The sequence below is a fragment of the Natrix helvetica genome, assembly GCF_964273705.1.
Source record: "Natrix helvetica genome assembly, chromosome: Z".
Taxonomy (NCBI): Eukaryota; Metazoa; Chordata; class Lepidosauria; order Squamata; family Natricidae; genus Natrix; species Natrix helvetica.
In genome coordinates, this window is record NC_138554.1 from 91,085,862 (window position 1) to 91,103,972 (window position 18,111).

The window sequence follows — 18,111 nt, forward strand, 5'->3', positions numbered from 1 at the left end:
GACCTCAGCACAAATGGACATCCCCCAAATGCTCTTATCCTAAGCTTCCTCTGCATCTGTGCAGAGCTCCCAAGTAAAGGATGGTGTGTGGGTGTTTGAGAGAGAGATCCCTAACCCCACCTCCCTCCACTAACCTGATTTCCTGCTCCATTCTCCACTGCCATGTGCAGGGCAAGAAAAGTAGTTTGTGGGACTACTTCCAACTTCCCGAGATCTTTTTTTTTTTTTTGCAAGAACTTGGAAGGTATTTTCTGGTATTTTTTTACCATAAGCACACAGTCTACTTTTCTTGTCCTGCATGTGGAGCGGAGAATGTAGCTGAAAAGCAAGTTAGTTAAAGGGATGTGGCTGCCTTGGGGGGAGTGCGTGTGTGTGTGTGTGTATGTGTTCTGCCAGGAAGAGCCCCCCGCAAGGCCAGAGCAGCACAGTCAGCTGTTAGGCGGCCAGCAAGCAGGACAGGCGAAGGCCAGGATGCAAGGAGAACTTGGGTGGCCGCAGGTAAGCAGGTGGTGGGACGAGAGGGTGGGGCTGGCGGGTTTGCTGCCTCCTGCACCTGAAAAATAATAAGACCTCCCCGAAAATAAGGCCAGCCCCTTATATGGAGGGTCAAAAGAAAATTAGACCGTCTTATTTTCAGGGAAACACAGTAGGAATCCTATATGGGATTCCCTTTTTCTCTAGAATCTGAATTTGTCATTCTGGCCCATTTTTTTCAGTAAGTGTGGATCAATATGGATTCACTTCAATCTCATTGAGATGTCCCAAAGCAATGTGGATCAATAAAGAATTGAAAAAGTATATAGATACCATAGAATTGGGCTGTAAGAGACCTTGGAAGTCTTCTATTCCAACCCTCTTCATAGGATAGGAGTCCTTATTTTATCCCAGACAAATGGTTGTCCAATTTGATTCTGGAAAATTTCCAGTGAAGGGCCACCCTCAACTCTGGCTGTTCCACTGATTGATTGTTCTGTCAGGAAATTTTTCTTAGGATCTTTCTCTGACAAACTTCCATCCATTGCTTCTTCTCCTGCCCTCGGGTGCTCTGGAAAATAAATCGATCCCATCTTTCCCGTAAGTATTGGAAGATGGCTATCATGTCATCCCTAATCCTCCTCTTAGGCTAAACATAGCTGGTTCCTTTAGCCATTCATCATATGGTTTAGCTTCCATTTCCCTTATCATCTTTGTTGCTCTTTTCTGTACTCTTTCTTGGCACCTTTTTTGTATTGTGGTGATCAGAACCTAGACACATTATTCCAACTGTGGCCTTAATTTAATGTTAATCATTAGAATTTGAAAACAGATTAAAATTTATACAACAATTGCTGAATTATAAAATTATGGAACACACTTTTACAATCATGAGCTAAAATACTGTATCGATGGATATAAATTGAAGAATAATTCAGTTGTGATTTAATTAGGCTGTTTCTTGGCTTACTAAACGTGAGAGGACTGAGAGAAAGTATACTTTCATCCTGTAGAAATCAACAGAATGTAAATTAGTCATAGGCATTTCAAAAAATTGTGCAGCACCTGTCTCCCAACTTCCCCAGAGAAAAGAGAAAAAACAGGCTAAGGAAGACAAGTAACCTTGAAAAAGATGCTAATGGGAAAGTTGCAAGGATAATCACTAAAAATATAGGGGAATACACGGATCATCAATATAGTTGACAACGCTTTAAGATATAGTACTAGGAAAAATCGCATCATATTTATCAGAAGGAACTGATTAATCTCTGGAAGGATTGAACTATACCTACTACAAGACATGGATTATATTTGAAGATAAAGAAATTAAGTAATAGAACATTAGATATTCACATCATTATATTTATATGCATGCACACTCTTATTTTTACATATTATTTTGCAAAATGAAACCAACTTTTAGTCTTGCTAGGGGAAAGCATGTATTGCTCAAAATATCACCGAATATGAATTTATTCTTGATCTTTTTATACAATAATGTACAAAAATAATACAGGCAAATAATCTCATTTTAATGTTGATTAAGATTTCAACAGAAATATTTTACCTTAATGATGAAATACACACTCTAAAATGATTTTCATTTAACAAAAGTATAATTATTTTAACAAACATTAGAAAAAATAATATGAACCACAGAAATAAGAATACTTTAGAAAAAGATATCCACTTGAATGTTGATTACAAAATCTAAAATTAAAGTTTTTTCATCTTAGGTCAGAAAGCTAAATGTCAATATTTTTTGGAAGATATTTCAGTTTAGTAGTCCTTCAACAATAGGCCTGGAAAAGAAAGAACAGAAAATAACTGTCAATCTGAATGGCTATTGGAAACCTGTAACAATTATTTTCAAACAATGTACTTAATATGAAAATATACAGCTTGAATCCCCAGAGCTACATACAACCACTCAAAATTCTTCAAAAACAACCACAAATTTATTTATTTTCAATATGATAGAAACAGGAAATGAGTAAATTCATTTGGCATAATCATATTCATTTTAATAATTCAATATAAATTATATTATATTTGGTCTTTGTCCTGTCTTACCTTTTCACATGAGGTCCTAAGGCAGTGGTTCTCAACCTGCGGGTCGGGACCCCTTTGGGGATCGAACGACCCTTTCACAGAGGTCGCCTAAGACCATTGGGAAACACATATTTTTGAAAAAATACGGAAAACATAAAATAATCTTATGGTTGGGGGTCACCACAACATGAGGAACTGTATTAAAGGGTTGCAGCATTAGGAAGGTTGAGACCCACTGTCCTAAGGTAAATTCAAAGTTCCTCTCAAAAATTATTACCCCAGATTTAACATACTGGTATGTTCCTTTTCTCAAGTATCTATTTTTACTATTTTCTTAAGAGGGGATCAGTTTTCTATACTCAATAATGTGCCCTATATTTCCTAGACTGTTTTAAATTAAATTCCCTATGTAGTGCAAAATATGTATTTACTTCCAAAAATCAAATATGTTTAAAAAGAACTTTAACAGTGAAAGGTAGCAATAAAACAGTAGACTACACCAGCAATAATACAATAAAAACATATCCAGTACATTAGAAACATTAAATAAACTAAAAATTAAGAAAAATATTTAAGAATAATTAATGTTCATATTATATAGAACTACTTTGCTTTCTTTCCTTTCCTTCCTCCTTTTTGTTAATGATGATACTTCCTTTCATAGGTATGGAAGGGACAGACAGAACTTAAAAATTATTATCACTGAATTGAATTGATCAGCAAGATATAACAAAACAAGATTATATATTGTATGACAGCATACATTCCTTTCCAGCAATCAGAAAACAATTAAGTTGGACAACATAATGTAATTTTAGTTCTGTTAAAATGCAGATATTTGGAAGTTTAAATTGCTAATGATGGTTGCATTACAACAATCAGTTACATATTTAAAATCAAGATCTGTTGTCAAAATCAAAATATTATTTGTTAGTCACTCAAAAGATAAGATGAAAACCCTTATCAAATTCCAAACAAAATTAAAAGATAATGTTTCCAAGACAGATTTTTTTTAACCTCAGAATAATTTAGATTTCAGAATAATTCTGAAACAAGGACAATATGAAGAAAAATTGAGGAATGAACTTGTTTTACTTAAAGCCAATGAACAGCCAGGGCTGTTTTCCAAAAATGAGTTAATTGAACTCAATTTAGTAACAATGTAAATGTTGGTACAATGACAGATAACCTTTGGAATAGATTAGAAAAAATACTGTTGATAGCATATGATGGACATTTGATTTCAGTTGTAGGAATGAATCAGAACAAACTAGAAAAATCTGAATAAATTAATCAATAAATAAATTATTTATCTATACTTATATTTATCTATGCAAGACAAAATATAAAAGGCATTAATATGTACATTCGCCCCATTTGACCAGAACCTTCTGTTCCACAAGTTGGTGTGGTGACTTTTAACACACTACATATCAATGCCAGCATTAGTTTACTACAAAACATAATGTCTAACTTGCCACTCACACACACATTTCACATTTGGCTTGTAGGAGGGAAATGAGAAGAAAAAAAGTTAATTGACCACAGAGCCAGATCTTTGTCTATTAGTCAACAACTGATAACTACAAGAAAAAGATACAATTTGTCCCATTACCAATGAGTTCAGTGTTCATCATGGCAAAATATAGATTGCTTAAAAGCAGCAGGCCAGGTTCAATACTTGTACCATTCCTTCTATGTTCTCATGCAAGTGCTAGAGCTGTGTTTCAGCAGCAGAAGCAGCAGAGCTATGCAGTCATAGTTCTGAGAAAAGTATGCAACAAGCAAATGCCCTGGAGATTTACATTTCAAATGGAAGGGATGACAAACATTTCCAAAAGAATCAGCATGTTTTGGGTGCCTAAAAAACTCTTGCTATTAACTATGGACAGTATACTCAGATTCTAATGCAAAGAAATATGCTGAACTTCCAAGAAGGTTCCACATCCATTTGCACTATTAAGGTGATCCAAAAGGCACAAATATACCTCCAAGTGGCCTCTACAACTGTGACAGAGAGTGCTACCAACCAAATGGCTTCAAGCAGGGGTGGGTTCTGACTGGCTTTATTGCTGGTTCACTCGTGTTCGTGCTTTGCGCGTTGTGTGCGCATGTGCAGTTTAATTAAAATTGTTCTGCACATGCGTAGAACTCCAAAACAAGATGGCAGCAGCGACTAGGCCGCCATACCACTACTGATTCAGCCAAACCAGACCGAACCAGTAGGAACCCACCTCTGGCTGCAAGGAATATAAATCCTTCCATTCTCCACCATTCAGTTCAGAACTGAAGAAGTTTCCTGAATAAGAAGTGAAATGTTTTCAAGGAAAAAGAAAGAAAGTCCAGTTGCCTTTTGAAAAAGTACCTTTGTAACTGTCACTTTGCCACTGAAAGTGTAAAGGAAACCATAGCCCAGGAAATTCAAATACTTACCAATCACCCAGAATTTCCTTCTCGGATGGGTGTTTATAAAACCATAAAGACAGCTTTTATTTTCTTTCTGTTTTGGGGTTTCCAGAGGTTGCCTGGAACCAAAAAGAAGTGAAAGGAAGTCAGAAGCAACAGGGACAGATCTAGGGCAACTGGTGAGAAGAAAAATATTATGCCAAATATAAACTTACCTCCTATATTTAAAATGGATTCTCCAATTTCAGGACCATCTGCCCTAACATAAACCTGTATAACAGTTAGAATAGTCAAGAGTATTTTCATCATCTGTGTTTATTAGCAGAAGTTTGATTACTAGCATCAAGGAGAAATGATTGCAGCCAAGGCTTTAGCATAAGTAATAAGATTGAATAACTGATTTCTCCAGTATTAATAGTTGTGAGAAACTAGTTTCCAGCCCTCTCCTTAGAAATTATATTTGATCTGCTAAATCTAAGACAAGTGTACTCTGAAGAATAGAAGATCTTCATTGCACTAGATGAAGCCAGAATTGGCCACAATTGGCCTCCACAATTAGATGGAGGTGGAACCCTCACTGCTGGCTAAAATGTATTACGATTTTGCATGATTTAATTTTGCACTATGAAATGTTATTCTGATATTCTTCTAATAGAATTATAGGCAGTTTATTGCTATAAATGTGATATTATTTGGATTAGTATAGATCAGTGCTTCTCAAATAGTGGGGCGGGCCCCCCAGGGGGGGCACGAGGCTCCGTAAAGGGGGGCTCAGCTCAAATTATTTTATATATTTTTGTTTTGCAGGTTAAAGTTTTTTTTAATATTGTGTTCCTTTAAATCCTGTGCTCCTTTAAATCTTTTCTGCTACAGTTAATAAAGCTATTCTTTGTTGTAAATTGATCCACATTTCTTTCTTTTTTTATTCTCTTATACGTTAATAAGGATACAGTGTTATGCAGAGGTGTACTTATAACAATTTTATAGACAAATGATACTATTTACAGTCGCGCGGGGGGCGCGAAATGTTTTCTTCTTCCTAGGGGGGGCATGACAGAAAATAATTGAGAAGCACTGGTATAGATAAATGTATTTTCACAAGAACCTCAGCTATGATTCCATTATACAAAGATTTTGAAAAAAGAAAAAAAATTCTACTTCTTTGAAGTTTATCTCTAAGAAAGATTTAAAAAAACTTCTGGAAAATTGTAACAGATAGGTCTTCATTCATCCTATTCATTTGATTTTATTGAACAAAAATGTTTCAGTTGTACATTTTCTCTAAAGGATTGTATTTCAACAATGTGTTCGATTGTACATTCATTTTTAGAATAACTGAGTGTTTTCTTAGCCAAGCACAAAACTTGCTTCCTACAAAATAAAATTCAAGATAATACAAAGGATAAAGAAGAAGCATACATGCATACATGCATACATGCGTCAGGGACACAAGCTGCACCAAGAGGGCCAGAGGAGAAAGCAGCTCCTCACACATGGAGACACAGCCATGGGCATGGCTCGCTGGTGGGGGAGCGGCTGTGGGGGCCAGTCAACTGGTCGCTCCTGCATCTCTCCCTGTGGCTGGCGCTGCTGCTGCTGCTCTTCTGGGGCAGTGGGGATGCACAGGAGCTCAATCCGTGCGGGAGGAACATCTGTCTGGCACCGGGGTAGGCGTGCCAGGTAGGAAGCAGTCTTAGCAGAAGGGGAGGAGGAGCTGTGCTGGCTTATTCTGGGTAGCATGCTGGGGCCACCCAGCTGGCCTTTGTGCATACATGTGTGCCAGAAACCAGAAAACCAGGTGGCTGGTGCGCATGCTTTAAATCATGATTTAAATCATTGGTAAAAAGGCTTGATTTAAATCAACTCAATTTAAATCATAATTTTTAAAGAGTAACTGTCATCTCTGTCCCACAGTAGCTCCTCCTCTCACCCTCTGTTGACTCACCAACAGTCCCATTCATTTTAATGGGATGGCTGGTGATGGGGCAATGATACAACAAGGTGAGGGACATGGTGAGCAGCAGATGAGTGGATGCCCACTAACAGGCGTTGCCATGATGAATCTGAAATGATAGGTGCTATTTAAATGTAAGGACTCATTCTTGTTGGTACTTAGAATCTTTAATATTATTATTTGAAAACAAAATGAAGGTTTCTTATTTAACTTGCAGATTGGATTCATTGAATGTGTTTACAAAAAATGTAAATATTGCAGAATGTACAGCCTTCTCCAAAAGCATTTTATTAAAATAAATTTGATTTTAAAAAATCCAATTTTAATTTAAAAAATCTGATTTAAAATTTTAAAATCCATTTTTTAAAAAGAAAATTAAAATCATCCTTTTTTATCCACCCTGCTTCATTGCTAAGGTAGAGTTCACGATATCTCCATTTGTAATCTAATGCCTTAGCCATTACACCAAACTGGCTTTGTAAGGCCATTCTTTAAATCAATTATCTAAACTCATTTTCACATATTTTATTAAGTTTTCAAGATTTTTTGTCAGAGAATATATATTTATTTACAACACATCTGGGATTTCAAAGTTATGGTAGGCTGTCCTTCCTTCAATATTTACTACTATTATTAGTCTTCTCATTGTTCCTATCACCCATTTCCTCCCCACTTATGACTGCCAGACTGTAACTTTGTTGCTTGTATCCTTACGATTTATATTGATATTGTTTCCTGATTGCTTATTTGTACCCTATGACTATCATTAAGTGCCGTACCTTGTGATTCTTGATGAATGTATCTTGTCTTTTTATGTACACTGAGAGCACATGCACCAAAGGCAGATTTCTTCTGTGTTCAATCACACTTGACCAATAAAGAATTCTATTCTATTCTATTCTATTCTATTCTATTCTATTCTATTCTATTCTATTCTATTATTTCATTCTATTATGTACTTATATGCTTAAGTATCAAATAATTAAAACAAATAGAAATTCTTCTATTTCCTTTGCTGTTGTTTCTCCTGTTTAGAAATTATACATAATTGTTCTGTTTTTGCACCTAAATGCTTGAAAGCACCTTTTGGTCTTTGAATTCAAAGCACTGAATATCCCAGTTATTAGATACATTCTTAACTTGTCTGCTTTATATTGCACACATTCCTAATGGTCAATGTTTTTAAATGTTAAATCAGGGACAAAACTTTTTCCCTTTCTTTCTTTGCTAATGTACGTTGTTTGAATTCATCTCCAAATACATGCCTCAGGCCTGAAACTGATGCCTAGCAATATTTTGGCAAGGAAAGTAAAAAAAGCATATTTGAAAATCAATCTACCTACTAATTAAAGTGATTACATCTACTAGTTAATTTGTTTCCAACTGTGAATCATATGGCTATATGTCCTAATACTTAATAAATACTGACACTGAGTTTGTAAGTGTAATTCTCCAAAAGTTTATTTTCTAAATTTCTACATAATATCCAGCAAATTTAGAATAAACTGCATACTTTTAAATGTGAATATTATCCACAACAGAGATTTATAGTGTCTGCCAGACTTCAGTAGTACATCACTACAGACAGTATATATATATTGTCAAAAGAATGGCAGGATGATGCTATGAATTTCTATCAGTGAATAGACTTTATTAAAAGGGTGAATTTAGGGAGCCTTGCGTGTATGGATGCAAAGGCAGTCAACTAATCTAAAATAATAAGAAACAGGTATTATTTTTAAAACATTTTTTAAATCGAAGAAATTATGTTTCCTACTTTTTGCAAATTTCAGAACTTTGATTCCACAACTCCTAATCCTAATTGGAGAGTTTGAGTTTGGCCAGTCAGGAGAAAAGAAAGACTGAGGGGAGGGGGGGGGGGACATGATAGCAGAATTCCTGTATTTGAGATTCTGCCACAGAGAAGACGGGTCAATTTAGTTTTCAAAGCACCAGAGGGCAAGACAAGAAATAATGGGTGGCAACTTATCAAACAGAAAAGCAACCTGGAATTGAGGAGAAACTTCCTAACAGTGAAGACAATTAATCAATGGAACAGCTTGCCTCCAGAAATCATGGGCACTCTGTCACTGGATCAGTGGTAGGATTCAAAAATTAAATTAGTTTTTATTTCCAGTTCTGTAGGCGTGGCTTGGTGGGTGTGGCAAAGGAAGGATACTGTAAAATCTCGATTCCCTCTCTATTCCAGGGGAAGGTTACTGCAAAATCCCCATTCCCTCTCGATCAGCTGGGACTCGGGAGGCAGAGAATAGATGGGGGCAAGGCCAGTCAGAGATGGTATTTACCCATTCTCCATACTACTCAAAATTTCCACTACTGGTTCTCCAGAACTGGTCAGAACCTGCTGAATACCACCTCTGGACTTTATGTTTTTAAGAAGAGACTGGACAATCACTTGTCTGAAATGGTATAGGATCTCCTGCTTGAGCAAGGAGCTGGATTAGAAAACCTCCAAGTCCCTTCCAGCTCTATTCTGATTCTGATTCTAATACCTATTTAGAACTTTTAAAGTCCTCAATTGCTGAAAGTAGAAGACTAAGATTCCTTTCTGACGGAAACAATAAATAATTGAAAATTGTTGTCTAAAATATTTCTACTTTACAGACTTATTCTACCCAACAAAGTCAAGCCATTATTATTCAGTTCAACCTACATCACAGAAGTGATTTTTTGATATGAGGATAAAATTAGGAATGATCCCATGTTTGCTACCTTAAAAAGGACAACAACCAAACATAAGAAAACAAAACTAGGGATTTTCACACCAAAGCTAGAGGTTTTTCTAACAATTTATCTGCTAGAGACAGAAGATATGAGGCGAAAATATTTCTACATTTGCAACTCTGATACTGCAGTCTTAGATACTGAAGAATGGATTCACTTAAGAAAACTTGATGCTGTTACAAGTAATTTGAAATGATCCATTCTTTTTTTTTAAACAAAGTTTTATTGGTTTTTTTAAAATTTTACAGGGAAAAAGATAGTGGAAAGGTACAAATTTTGGCAGTTGCAATGTGCGGTGGGTGCCCCCTCCCTCCATACTCAAAGTATACATTTACAGAAAATTCATTACTAAATATTAACATATAGTCAGCATATAAATTCAATTAGTAATTTCGGTCAACTTATGTCAAGCAGATTTTCTTATTCATTTTTGTGATCTGAGTTTTCTCGGTGTCGCCCCATCTCCCCCCGCTGGCGGAGCTGTGGCCCCTCCCGTGTCCTGTGTATCTGCTGTAGGATCATCTGGTTTTTCTAAGAGAGCTTTTTTTCCCCCATAAAGGCCTGTGCCTCTATGGGTGTGTTAATTCTAGCTCTTGTGTCCTCCCAGAATACTAGCATGCCTTCAGGCATCAGCCATCTGAACCACAACCCCTTCTGGTATAATCTCTTCGCTAGCTGCGAATAGCTTTTTCTTTTTTCCCTCACTTTCTTGGGGATCTGTTTCAGAATGGTTATTTGCCTGTCCTGGTATTTCAAATCTTGCCCCCTTTGTGCACTCAGAATTTCATCTCTTGTACTTTTTCTAAGAAATTTAATGTGTACCTCCCTGGGTACGTTATGTGTTCTAGCATAAGCTGAGTTCACTCTATAAACCAAATCTATTTCCCACCCCATCTGTTGTTTCTCTCTCTGGATGTATTCAGCCAAAATACTTGTCATAATGTCCCTTATATTTTCATCATCTGCCTCCACCACATTTTGAAATCTAAGGTAAAAGGACATTCTCTCAAATTCTATTTTCATCTGTTGGGTATCAAGTTCTTTGTTCCCCTTCTGCACCCCTTCCATCCCCTCCCTCATCTCAGCCGTCCCACCCTCCAAAAGATCCAGTCTCTGTGAGTTTTTATTGATTTGGGCCTGGTTCTCTTTAATTTCTTCTTTCATCTCCTTTAGTTGTTTTTTTATTTCCTCTTGTCCCTGTAGGAGTTGCTGAAACATTTGTTAAAACTCAGTCTCTGTAGTTTTAGGTTGCATCAAAGCTGTTATCGTTGATTGTGTACTAGGACTGGACGTTGCAGATGTCGGGGCAGAAGCAGCAAATCCAGGCTTTCCAGGAGGTGGTTTTTTAGGAGACATTGTTTGTAGGATAAAGAGTTCAGTCAGTACAGGGAGAGATCAGTCAGAGAGGTAGAACAGCCAGGAGAGTCCAGGAAACAGAAGGTCCAGGCAGAAGAGGATTTTTCTAATCACCCTGGCAATAGAGTTAAATTTTTCACTCCAGGAGTCCAAAAGATAGCAGTCAACAAGAGATTTGTCTGAGTAGCACGGAGACAAAGACCGGAAGCCTGAAATTTTAAAGGTGGAGTCAGGTTTCACAGTTCATAAGGACAGTGGAAGTGTGCCATCTTGCCCTGCCAGCTTCGGGCTTAGAGGCATAACAAAGTTTTCAAACTTTCCAAACTTTCCAGATCATCATTCCATTGTAGATTTAAGTTCAAAATTCGCCATTCATAGGAGCGTGACATCCTTAGTTGGCTCTCCCCCCTCCTCCTTCCCTTGGGGCTGAGAGCAAAATTGTTTCAAGCCGCCTGTCCGAGGGGGGGGGAATCCCCCTCCGTCCAGCCGCGCTTCTCCAGCCAAGCCGAAAGTGAAGTTTAAACTGCTGGCAATTTTTCCAAGTTAGTGAAGGGAATGAGAGGGAGTTGTCACCTCACCGCTCCGCAGCCGCGTCCTTCTGCTTGCTTTTTTCTTCCGTCAGCCTCGCAGCGAAGACGCCGGAGTGTCCCCCATCATGCTCCCTGGTGCCTAGAGCGAGGCGGCCCCCCCCGGGAGCCTCTACGGGGTGTCCTGTGCCCCCCAATGAGTGGGGAGCCCACCGGGAAAGCGCGGGGCGAGCAAAGCTTGCCTGTCGCCGTCAGCCACCAGAACCGGAAGTGTCCGAAATGATCCATTCTTGATGACATCACAAAACATTTATCCAAGTTGTTTTCAAGTTCAAATTAAATTGCTGATGTTGACTTGTAAAACTCTAAGAAGACCAGACTACTTCTTGTAGAAGCCACATTATTTCTACCTGTAGAAGCTCTGCTGCCTGCCCCAGAATGCAAAACTGACAATCTTTTTACTGGTAGCATAATATCCATGATATGCTTACTAGGCTGTCTCAGGAGGGTTAGGGCTGATTAATCAGATTTATCTCAGATTTTTATTATTTTTATTATACTGACTTTTATTATTAAACATTGAAGCAGATTTGAACAAAAAGTACAACTAGATTATAAAGCTAAGTAACTAAACTAAAAGTTTTAAACATTTAAGTTACAAGAAAAAAGAATGAAAAGAAACTTGAGAGAAACAACTTTATTGAACAACAATACTGACTTGTTTCCAGCTGTTTTCTTGTCTACAGTGCTTACTGAATGCAATTAATTTGTGAAATTGTGCTGGGAATTGTATCATTGTCTAATAATAGGCAGAAATGTAGCATGATGGCATAGATATTGAACTAAGGGCAGCAACAAAAAGAGTAAAGAAAATGTGGAGTTGCAGTGGCTCTAAGGCTGTTATAACATTTAATTTTACCCTAAATGGGGGGAAATGGTGTATTCAGGAAGGAAAAATTGCTTTAGAGATAATAGCAAAGCTGTGTAACACTCTTTAAAAGCAGCAGCAGTGTGAACTCTTAGCTGAAAATGCCCAGCTCCCTAGGAAACTAACAAGCATGCCTCTATGAGTATCCCACATAATAGCCTAACCAATTCAGCTTACAGTTGATGTGACATTTAGACCATTGAATCACAGGCTATGCTAAACATGATTAGGTGCTGTCACAATAAATTTATTCCTCCTGTTAGAGCAGAAGCCAGGTTAAAGGGCATTTAATGCCCTTTATTTCCTCTAATTGAAAATTATATTCATTAAGTATTATTTAGGAACCTTGTCTGAATTAAAGACTCTAGTTAAATAGGTGACAGATTCTGCTATCTGATATAAGGCAATTGACATAAGCTTTATGCTATATGATTGTATCAGGAATGAAGACATTAATGAAGTTCTCTTTCCCAGCTTGCAATTGTGGGGGAGGGAAAACGGCTTTGAAAAATTGGCTTTTGGCCCAATGAGAATATTTCTTGACTCCTAACTCTCATTGTTTTATTTCAAAAGGAAGAGTATGGTACATTTTTATCATTTAATTCTTTTTAAAACTTAACATAAAAGGGTTTATGACTAGTTAGCTTGCTAGCTAGCTAGAGATGCATAGTCACTTATCTCTATTAACCAAATTTCATTCATTTTAGTTGTTTAATAATTTCTTTAATTAAATATGCATCTCAGGATGATGCATACTAAAGCACTAAAAACTGTATTTTAAAAGATAATGAAACAAAAAATTTCACTCTGTTTTCCTGCAGTAACTGAAACAGGAGGAATTATTCAAAAATTATTTAAAAGTACTTCCTAAAGAAATAATGCAAGACTGGGTAGTAGACAAAAAGAGTGGGGAAGGTAAAGAGGAGGGAGGGGGGTTGGTAGTATACACACTAGAATTAATACCCCAACTAAAGTACTTGAACTGCATTGCAGAAAACAAGGATTGAGCATTACATGTATCTCCAGAAGTCTGTTTCAAAGCATGGGCTCCTTACAGAGAATATCTGCCAACTAACCCAAGACCCATGATCTTCTTGCTGAAGAAGAAATCTAAGCTTCCATTTAAACATCACACATATTTTGGGACAGAAAGAGAGGGTTGTGTTTATGGCATTTGATTATTTGGATTATTATGGTAGATATATAGAAGAGCCTCATATCATGTGTAGGGGCTTAATTTCTGCTTGAGTAAGAATTCTGCCTCCAGTCTTAGGGTAAAGGAATAGTGGGGGGAAATTCAGGAGGTGGATAAGATATAGAGGAAATTAACTCCTCTGAAGGTCATGAATTGTCCTGACTTTGTGACAACTAAACTAGAATATGAATCTGAAATTTCCCCTGAGTCTTGAGAGCCTCACCAATCCCTCCATTAATTTTCTTATGTTTTTATTTTATTTTAGTGGACAAAGAATATGATCCTTTAACATCCTTTCAAGTAACAGAATCTCTGTGGAATTAGATAAATGCCCCCCCCCCATTTGAGACTAAATATTCTATTATTTACCTATACTTTTCCAGGAAAAGCTTTTTCTATACTATAAAGTACTTGGGGGAGTCCTGAGAAGTCATATCTTGCCATATCATTTCTGCTGACATACTCATAGCTATTTCCTGTTATGCAAAACATATACTCATGGATGCAACATGAATAAGATCCTATTCAGTTGGAAGTGTGGATGATAAAAGTGCTTAGAAAACCTCTACAAAAATGGGTGTTGGTCCTTACCTGATTCGCTCATTCTCTCTGAAGTGGAGACAGCAGCCAGACTGGGTTTGCTCTGTTCAGTAACCAATTGGACTGGATCTACAATCTGTGATGTCATCATGCACTGGTGGCTCCTCCCAGTTCTAGACAAAGGAGACTGTAGACTCTTGTGAGAATTGAGGGGAAAAAATAACACTGCAGGATAGCATTCTCCCCACGTACAAAAATGTCTCGGTCCAATTAAGACAACAACAGGGTGGGGCTGCCTGCTGTTTCCACTTCAGAAAGAATGAGCTTATCAGATAAGGACCAATGCCCATTCTCCTATGTCAGTGGAGACAGCAGCAAGACTAAGACATACCAAAGGAAGGGCTGTCCACTAGGGAGGGAAATGACGGTAAAAGTCTGTTAAGACACATGTAAGTGTTGCAGCACTCTGCGACCAAAGGATGCATCGGCCAAAGCATACTTGTCTAATTTGTAGTGGCGTATGAAAGCCGTAGGTGATGTCCATGTGGCTGCCCAGAAAACTTCCTCGATGGACCATGCCGCTGTGGTTGACACACTCTTGGTGGAGTGGGCCGTGATGTTTTGTGGAGCCTGTAATGACTAAAGTTCATAGGTTAGTTTAATGCAGGCTCTAATCCATCGCCCCAGGCTTGATGGTGAGGCCTTGGTCCCCAAAGATGTCTGGCGGAAAGAGATGAAAAAAGTATTCAGAACGTCGAAGCAAGGCAGTGTAGTTGATATAAATTCTAAGAGCCCTGCGGACAACAAGAGTGTGCCATCTGCACTCCAGCTAGCATTGAGGAGCTGGGCAAAAGTCCGGTAATGTCAATTCTTGGGCCCTGTGAAACCTGCTGTTGATCTTTGGTATGTAGGCAGGGTCAAGGCGCAATACACCCTTTCCAGGTGAAATATGCATAGATCGTGTCTCACTGACAGGTCCGCAAGGTTGGAAACACCTAGCCGATGTTATGGCTACAGAAATAAAGTTTTTAAAGATAATAATTTCAAAGACGTAGATCATAAAGGTTCAAAGGTGGTGAGGTGAGAGCCTCTTAAGCAAGTCCCAGGTTGGGTATCTGTAAATGACAGGAGATCGGAGGTTAGAGGCACCCCCGAGGAATCTCCGTACGAGTGGATGAGCTGAAAGGCATTCTGTAGAAGAACAGTCCAGAACAAAAGATAAGGCCGCTACCTATCGTCTTAATGTGTTTGGCGTAAGACCCTGTTCCAACCCCCTCTGTAGGAAGTCCAGTACTTGGGGAACAGAGGCCCTGAGCGGATCGATAGATAGGGTGGAAAACCAGCGTGACATCTTAAATTCGGTTGTTGAGTCTCCCTGGGACGCTTATATGGTTGTAATGACGTTGAGGGAAAGATTGTCAGCTGTCAAGGCCTGCGCTCAATCGCCATTTGTTTAGTTGCAAACACTGAGGGTCTGGGTGTTGGTTTAAACCCTGGTGGAGGGTGATTTGCGACTGTGGAATGCACCACAGTGGTGAGGTCGACAGGGTCATGAGGTCGGCAAACCAGGGGCAGCGTAGCCAATGGGGTGCCAGAAGTAAGAGTTCTGCTTCCTGTTCCAGCATCTTGCAGACCACCTGTTCGATGAGTGGGAGAGAAGGGAATGCGTACTGGAGGCGCCTGGGCCACTGGCATGTGAGGGTGTCTACCCCTTCTGCATATGGGTCTGCGAACCTCGAATAGTACCTGAGGACTTGATTGTTGTCTGCTGTTGCAAAAAGGTCGAGAACTGGCCGGCCAAACCGGAGTGTGAGTAGATGAAAGAAATCTGGATGGACACTCCACTCTGCCTTGTCTATTGTGGCTCAGCCTAGCCAGTCTGCTTGGACATTGGAGACACCCAGGATATGTTCCGCCCTGAGGGATGCTAGATGGGCCTCTGCCCAGTGGCAAAGCAAGTTGGCTTCCTGCATCAGAGGCCAGGACCGAGTTCCTCCCTGCCTGTTGATGTGTGCCTTGCTAGTGGTGTTGTCGGTTAGGACTAAAATATGGTTGTTCTGCACCGAACGCTGGAACTGTATCAAGGCGAGGCGGGCTGCCCGCAGTTCGAGCCAATTTATGCTGTTTTGGCTTTCTGCTAACAACCACTGGCCTTGTGCCACTAAGTTCTGCATGTCAGCTCACCACCCGTCAGGCTGGTGTCTGTTGTAAATGTGAGATGGACAGGCTCCCTGAAAAGTGTTTCCCTCAGAATGGCAGGAGAGTCCCACCACCTTAGACTATAAGACTTCCCTGGGCAGGTGGACCTGGTGTGGGGAGCAGTTGCAGTTGGTCTTCTGGTGGGGAAGCATGAACCACTGCAGTGGCTGCTGTGGAACCTGGCCCACGGAACTATCCCAAAAACAGGATACCATTTTTTCCTAGCAGCTGCGATAGCAGGAAGAGAGAGACTGTGTGACGGTGACGTACTCTCCTGACTATTTCTCTCACAGCAAGAATCCGGTCTGGGGTTCCGGCGGCTGACGGCGACGGGCAACTTGTTGCTCGCTCCGGCTCCCCGGTGGGCTTCCCCACTTCTTGGGGGGCACAGGACACCCCGCAGAGGCGTCCTGCCGGAGGGGCAGCATCACGGGGGATCCCTGCATCGGCGGCGGCCGGCGGGAGGTCCCCTGCGCGCCCAAGGCACCGGGGAGCAGATCGGAGGACGCGTGGGCGTCTTCGATGAGAGGCTGTTCGGAGTGAAAAAAGAAAGCTGAAGGATGCGGCGGCGGAGCGGTGAGGTGTAGACTTCCTTCATTCCTATTACCAACTTTAAAATCTGTCAGCTGTGCAAATTTGAACTTTTGGCTTGATTTGGAGAGGTGCAGCTGGAGGGGAGGGGGATTTCTCCTCCCCTTGGACAAGCGGCTGGAAACAAGTGAGCTCTCAGCCCCAAGGGAAGGAGGAGGGGGAGAGCCAAACCAAAGATGTCACACCCCCACTAAATGGATTTTCAGATTTAAACTTTTAAGTTTTAAGACAATGAGATCTGGAAGCCCTGGGAACTTTGAACTTTGAAAACTTTATTTGTTGCCTCAATATCCGAAGTTGGCAGGGCAAGATGGCACACTTCCATTGTCTTCATGAAATGTGAAACTTGACTCCACCTTTTAGCTTCAGGCTTCCGGTCTTTGTCTCCGTGCTACCTGGATAATTCTCTTGTGGATTGTTTGCTTCTGAACCTCCTGGAGTGAAAAACGTTTGCTCTTTTGCCAGGGTGATTAGAAAATCCCCCTGTGCCTGGACTCTCTGTCTCCTAGACTCTCTTGGCTGGTCTACTCCTCTGACTGATCCTTCTTTATACTGACTGGACTCTTTACTTTATAAACAATGGCATCTAAAAGACCACCTCCTGGAAAGTCAGGCTTTGCTGCCTCTGCCCCAACATCTGCAACCTTCAGTCCTAGCACACAATCAACGTTAACAACCTTCTGGCTTTGGATTTGGAAACTAAAACGAAGGAAACAGATCTGAAATTTGTTGAAATGGAGGGGAATATGCAGAGGATGGATAAGGAGATTATTATGATGCAATTCGGATCTATGGAGTACGCTGTTAGACGGAGGGGTATCAGAGAAAACCCTAGAGAGGATTTAAGAAAAGCTTGTGCTGATGCTTTGGCCATGTTATTAAAGATCAAGGATTCTTCTGAGATTTCTGCTAGGATTGACAAAATTTACAGAGTAAATTCACGTATAGCATCACAAAGGCAACTACCAAGGGATGTTGTGATATACTTTACTGAGAGAAATTTTAGAAATGATATTTTGCAAAATTCTTTTTATTCATCTCTTCAAATAGATGGAAAAACTATCGGAGTTTTTAAAGAATTACCCCCAGCGATGTTAAAGCTTAGAAGGGATTTTGGATTTTTGGTAGTGGAATTGAAGAAGAG

The 18,111-nt window shown here is 39.6% G+C and overlaps 1 long non-coding RNA gene across 1 annotated transcript in view; it reads right to left on the minus strand.

Moving 5' to 3' along the window:
- Window positions 1-1,985: 1,985 nt before the first annotated feature.
- Window positions 1,986-18,111, minus strand: part of LOC309382028 — a 39,850-nt gene continuing 23,724 nt past the window's right edge. Inside the window, exons 2-3 of the long non-coding RNA XR_014173614.1 lie at window positions 4,960-5,051; window positions 1,986-2,276 (exon numbers count right to left, since the gene is read on the minus strand). This is a non-coding gene — a long non-coding RNA (uncharacterized lncRNA). The remainder of the gene's footprint in view (window positions 2,277-4,959; window positions 5,052-18,111) is intronic.